This window comes from Rhea americana, unplaced genomic scaffold (assembly GCF_003343005.1).
Source record: "Rhea americana isolate MKP2758 unplaced genomic scaffold, rheAme1 scaffold_117, whole genome shotgun sequence".
In the NCBI taxonomy this organism is placed as follows: domain Eukaryota; kingdom Metazoa; phylum Chordata; class Aves; order Rheiformes; family Rheidae; genus Rhea; species Rhea americana.
The window spans coordinates 1,258,203-1,265,083 of record NW_028185228.1 but is presented as its reverse complement, the minus strand read 5'-3'; the positions used below and the strand labels follow the sequence as shown (position 1 = coordinate 1,265,083).

Genomic DNA, 6,881 nt, shown 5'->3' with positions numbered 1-6,881 from the left:
CTTGCCAACACTTCCATTTTGAAAACCTAGGTATTTCCATTATAAGCATTCTTATTTCACATGTAAGCTTGTCTGTCCAGTCATCCTATATATATGTCATCAGTCCAGAARCAGTAAACGCGTAACAGCATTCAAAATGTTTCTTATCTATTTTGTGCTTAAACAAACCTGAGAGACCTTCTGTGTTCAAATTTCTGTTTTGATCTTAGAGAAGCCAAGTTCAGTAAGCAGTTAGGATCTCAGGATGAGAGGATATCACTTTTCTTTAACAGAAATATTTAAATACATTTTTACAAAAGCTTGAACTGCCTATTTCAATGTCTGCATTGTGGTTACACTAACCATATGATTTTGCATGATGCTTTGGTCTTATAATGMATGTTTAAAACCTGTATGGAAATATCCAAGGAAACACAATCAACTAGTAATGAAGTTTTAAAACAAAAGTCTGTAAATGTTTTGCTGCTGTTTCTGAAATGGTTGTAATAATGGAACAGTGCAAATTTTAAACTTTTCATAATAAACTCACTGGAATTTTGGGCAAAGGAGAAATTTGATGCATTATGAAGATGACTAAAGAAAAGTATCTGTTGCTTTAGATCAACTCAACAGAGAAAACATGAGAGAAGAAACTCCCAAGTCAAAAAAAGCAAGCCATTTGCTTGCAAGCCCCACAGTCTGCAAAACCACAGTAATCCTGATCTGCCTGGTTTGTGCTAATTCAAAGCAACACAAGCCATGTATATTTAAAAAAGTAAGCAACTAAGATTTAATGTCTTTGAATGATTGGAAATATTAGATGGTAGATATCTCTGTCATATTCACTGTTGCTTTAAATTGTCAAAATACTTTTCATGAAGAAGATTTTTATAGGAAGAAAAATATATTAGAAGTGTAGACTGMGATAATTTATTGTGCTTCATCATAAAGAAACATGCGGAATTGTAATTATCCCCAAAACAAACATTGAAAACCCTGGAGACTTTGAGCTGGAATCATATTTTTGAAGTTTCAAATTTATTAAGGTACAGAAATGTGTAATTACGACTTGCAAGACAGTTTTATCTCCAGCTACAGTGACATCTCAGGCAGGGGGAATAAAATGCCCAATTTCTGTTCCTAAAATAGAAGTAATCATTGAAATTCATTAATCATAATTAAATAGTTATTGCRTAAGGAGAGTTAAAATGCATAAGCGGAGGAAGTAGAACTGCAGCTGTACACTGCATGGTGAGGTTTGCAATTTATTATTAGCCCTGCCCTTTTAGCAGAGTTAACTTTTTTGTGGTGCATGTTTGTTTTAAATGTAACAGCTTCCTGAAGGTGCAGAACATTCTCAATGTGAAGCCTGCCTCTGCACTGTGTGAGGGGTCTTGGTTAATGYTTTTATTACCTGTCAACACAATCCACCAAGATACCACTCTGTATTAAAAAGAAGCTTCTTCATCAGTTTTTTACTCCTCATTTGGGCACTCAAATGACTTCAGTGGCTGTACCTTCTATGGCTTGACAGTGTTTAAGCTCCTTTTTGTCCCTGGCGATCCCTGGAGGTTGAGAGGAACTGGCCCAGTAGCACAAAAGGGTCCCAACTCCCCGAAATAGAGATTGTGCTGGTGACCTCAGGGCAGGTACCAAAGGAATGAGGAAATACACTGAGGAAATTGGTATTTATTGAGAGGGACCCGTTCTGCTTAATTTTGCAAGAATAAAGACTGGCAATGTAAAGTAAAGACTCAGAGGCAGAATGCTAAACAGAGAATACAGAATATGTTACCTTAAAAAGGAGCAGAAGGGAGAGAAAATCAGTTTGGGAAAAATTGGACCGTTTTGCTTTTTTGCTGTCAGTTAATGGCGATTGCACGCGTGTGCAAAGGAATCCTGTAACCCTGGAAAATTCAAATTTTTTAATTCGGTGCAATTCTTCCTGCATCACAGATCGACAAGGGCATATTTTTTAACATATGAACTGGTAAAATGTCAGAAGTAATACAAGGTGCACTTGAATCAGAATTCAAAATGCAAAGGGAGCTCTTACTGTTTCTAATGAGTGTTCAGGCGTTATTACAGTTTTTCTGTAGAAGGAGTAATTTCCCACAAGCTGAAAATAAAGGTGATCTAATCAAAGGCTTTATTGAATTTTGGGCAGTGAGAACTGTAAACAGAGCCTTGTACTATTGCACATGAAAGTACAGAAAATTTGCAAGGAATTGCTTCAGCTGTAAAAGTTAGTCAAGCTATAAGAGCTTGCAAGTGCCACTCCAAACTGTGTGCTGTGTTAGCTTTACATACAGTAAATTTATTTCTTTTTAAATAGATCTGGCAAATAGTGTTTATTTCCCTTTAGTTTCCTTTCCTTCTTCTCTTTTTTGTTCTACTACAGCCTGAAGTCAGCTGTCTTTTTTTTCCTCCTTTTTTATTCTTCAGTCACTCAGAGGTAACATCTGCTGTTACTCCCTTTGGGAGCATCCCTTGCAGCCACTTTTTCTTCACAATTTTTGGTGTTGCACAGCATCTTTGCATTACCTTCATAGAAAGAAATTACTAATTGCATTACAGACATATATTCTAGAAAACAGTTAAAAAACCCTTCCATTTATTTAAAAGGAAAACTGTACCTATTCCAAACAATTATCCATCAATAATGTATTCTCAGATAATCAAAGACCACTTTCTTCTAGCTTTCTTGGTTCTTTGCAGATGTTATATGCTTATATTGAGAATATTTTCACTGATAAAATGAAGTGTGAGAATATTTCATTATGCTAAAATGAAATAATAATCTCTATAGAGACAAATATGACACCACCTGATCTGCAAGTCATGAAGCTTAAAAGCAATTATTCCTAGGTAGGGACAGAGTTGTAATAGAGTAGCAGTTAAATATATATATATAYATATATATATATATATATATATATCCCTTTTTTAGAACTGTAGATAATTATATCAAAATAAAAGAAAATTGATTCTAAGTATGACATTCAAAATTAATTCTACCAAGTGGAACTTTTCATTTGAGTGGATCTTTATCACTGTACTCTCCAGTCTCCTTTTATGTTTGTTTTAGTATCGTTAGTATACTTTGTGGCAGTATCCCTGCCAGAACTGCATCCACAGCACTGCAGACAGCAATTAGCATTTGAGTATCGGATTGCAGCTCTATCTCCTATGCTATTGTTCAAGTTCAGAGTCTCCTATGTATCTATATATCCTATATTTCTTCCTCGTCCTACTATTTTCTCAACTCTGTAATCTTTTTATTCTTAAAAAAAATGCCCATATATTCCAGTTAATGATTTAGGCCTRTGTTAGCCATCAAGCTTATTTTTTAAAAAAAGATGTTTTTCAGAAAGTACAGGCCAATCTGACAGTACTTACAACCTTTGTGAAATTTTCATTGAAAAATGTTTTGATATGCTGCTTGCAGAAGCACATACCATTGTATTATATCCAGTAAAATTATTAAGAATTTGAATAGCAATTTCTGTGAATTTCCCATAGTTCTATATGTAATTTAATGTTTATATGTAGTACAGATATATCCACTTATCTAGCACTTAGACCTGTGATTGTACAAAGTATGACATGGCAGCTTGACAGTCCATAATAAATCAAATGCTTATATATTGAAAATCACTTGAAATGGACTTACATACTGGTTCTTAATAAGGCTAATGTATAAAACCAAGATATTTTTCTTCACTAAATAAGAATAATTAATWTAGAAACATACACTTTTACTTTTTCCAATTGTTAACATCGATAACATCAATTTTTATTAATTTCTTAACATCAGTTTGTTAGATTAAACTTAAAACTTTGCAAGTAGAAGTATCCTTTTTTTCAGCTTGAAATTTAATCTTGAGCCAGAAGAAGAAAAAAAAACTGTGAAAGGTTTATTGGTATCTCAAAATCCATTTTCTTACTAGAAGTCAGCTTCAGCAATCAAATCTTGTCCACCTGCTGTAGTTCTAAACGTGCATGTTTACTGCTATTTCTGTCAGGTACAATAACACTTCATTCTGTCTTTCATTAATTCTTTACTGAAAAAAAAAAATGTTGCTGTATAATTTAAAGTCATTAATCTATTTTTATTTATTTATAAATAAATTCCAACATAACAGCTAAGTGACATGTGGAGTTACCCACTATTACCAGAATTTTTTCTTTGGTTAGATGGGAACAAGCAGTTGACGTTGTGTACCTTGACTTCAACAAGGCTTTTGACACTGTCTCCCAGAACATCCTCCTGGATAAGCTCAGGAAGTGTGGGTTAGACGAGTGGACAGTGAGGTGGATTGAGAACTGGCTGAAAGGCAGAGCTCAGAGGGTCGTCATCAGTGGCGTGGAGTCTGGTTGGAGGCCTGTGGCTAGTGGCATCCCCCAGGGCTCAGGACTGGGTCCCATCCTGTTCAACTTCTCTATCAGTGACCTGGATGAGSGGACAGAGTGCCTCCTCAGCAAGTTTGCTGATGCTACCAAGCTGGGAGGAGTGGCTGACACACCTGAGGGCTGTGCTGCCATTCAGAGAGACCTGGACAGGCTGGAGAGTTGGGCGGAGAGGAACCTCCTGAGGTTCAGCAAGGGCAAGTGCAGGGTCCTGCACCTACGGACCTACGGAAAAATAACCGTAGGCACCAGTACAAGGTGGGGGCTGAGCTGCTGGAGAGCAGCTCTGCAGAGAAGGACCTGGGAGTGCTGGTGGATGATAAGTTGACCGTGAGCCAGCAATGTGCCCTTGTGTCCAAGAAAGCCAATGGTCTCCTGTGGTGCATTAGGAAGAGTGTTGCCAGCAGGTGGAGGGAGGTGATCCTGCCCCTCTACTCAGCCCTGGTGAGGCCTCATCTTGAGTCCTGTGTCCAGTTCTGGGCTCCCCAGGACAAGAGAGACATGGAGCTACTGGAGAGAGTCCAGCGTAGGGCTACAAAGATGATCAGAGGGCTGGAGCACCTGCCCTATGAGGAACGTCTGTGAGAGCTGGGCCTCTTCAGCCTGGGGAAGAGAAGACTGRGGGGGGATCTTATCAATGTGTACAAGTACCTGAAGGGAGGTTGTCAAGGGGACGGGGACAAACTCTTTTCAGTTGTTCCCTGTGACAGGACAAGAGGCAATGGGCAGAAATTGAAGCACAGGAAGTTCCTSCTGACCGTGAGGGGGAATTTTTTCCCTGTGAGAGTGACAGAGCCCTGGCACAGGTTGCCCAGAGAGGTTGTGGAGTCTCCTTCTCTGGAGATCTTCAAGGCCCGCCTGGATGCAACCCTGTGTGACATGCTGTAGGTGACCCTGCTGAGCAGGGAGGTTGGGCTAGRTGATCTCCAGAGGTCCCTTCCAACCTTACCCATTCTGTGATTCTGTGAATACCAAAAATCAAATGTCATGAAAGTAAAAGTTTTTGGTTTCTGAACTTGGTTTTAGGTAGCTTATTTTTTACAAAGCTTAAGTATTCTGAAAGCTGTTTCCAACTGAATTACTGTGTATTTTGAACAATAAGGCCTCCTATTATAATCTAAAACCATTTTATAAGAATACAAGGAGCATTTTACTATATTTTGAAAGTTTTCCAATTATTATCTTATTATTATTAGTTAATAATATATAAGCATTAATAAGAATTATTAACATCTTCTGATAAATTTCATATGCTTATGCAGCAGGACATTTTACAGCAGGTTCTTTGAACCCTGATCTATCATTTCTTTAATTATAAATTCAAGTACTGTATACCCAAATGGGTAACTGAAAACGTTATAAGCAGCATTATTTTAAAAAGCATTACTCAGATACTCCACTATTAGTTTCCCCACATGACAGAAAAGTTTTTTATGATGCACTTGGAATATGCAACCACCGGACTTGCTTGTCATCAACTCAGCCTCTCTAATTCTTTCATTTCCCATAGAGAGGTCTGTGGTTTGGATGCTTTCAGAAACTGTTTGGTTTTTTTTCCCACCCTTTCCCCCTTCATATTTAATTCCTATTTYTATAGGATAAATTATGTGGGATTTATTTAAAGTACAAGTATTTTCATTATTTATTGCTGTTTTAAAAATTTAGGTATGCTTTTTGGTTGGTAGTTAGTGCTAAAACATTTCATCATCATCAGTACTTTCTAACACTTTTTTCTTGCTTGTTTTAGTTTTGGCTTATCTGTTAACAGTTCTCTGTACTGATTTTCTGTTTTTTGGTTTTGGGGTTTTTTTTGTTGTTGTTGTTTGTTTTGTTTTTTTGTTCCTCATGTGTAATGCACATTCACTAATGGTTCTGGATCTCATGATCCCAGTAGAATAAACCAGGACACATGAGATAACTGAATGCATAGTAGCAGCGTTCCTCTCCTCTCCAATTCCCTTTCAAGAGAAAGAGCTCACTTTCTGTGGCGGTTTCTAGTTAACGTGCTCCTCTGCATCACCTTCACTGTTTTAACTCTRTTCCTCTCATAAGGCACGGTTGTTTTCCTGGATTCTGTAATCAGTGCCCATACCTTGCTGCACGCACTTGTAACTTTTTGACTAGGAGAGATATGTATTTTTACTCTGCTTAGTTTTTTCCAGAATTCTTGAAGAAGCTGTACTTTTGATTAATAATTTTGGACATATTTTTCTGGGGGGAAACTCACTGGACTTTTTGGGGAATGTCATGTAGACTCAGAGGAATAATATTGTTCAGTATGCTACTCAGATCTTTTGAATATGAAGTATTATCATGTATGACTGATATTAAATTATATCAATAACCAAATCTTTTAAATAAGAATTAAATGGAAAAAACAGAAGCTAAATGCAGCATCACTATTAAAAGTGCATCTCCCTTACATGAAATTGCTGAAAGTAATAAAAGAATTTTGTAATGCCTTTTTTTTTTTTTAGGTCTTTTCAGTATTT

At 37.0% G+C, this 6,881-nt stretch overlaps 1 protein-coding gene across 1 annotated transcript in view; it reads left to right on the top strand.

The window, feature by feature from the left end:
* Nucleotides 1–6,881, top strand: part of MAN1A1 (mannosidase alpha class 1A member 1) — a 164,039-nt gene that overhangs the window by 145,632 nt on the left and 11,526 nt on the right. The gene's annotated exons all lie outside the window — the stretch shown is intronic.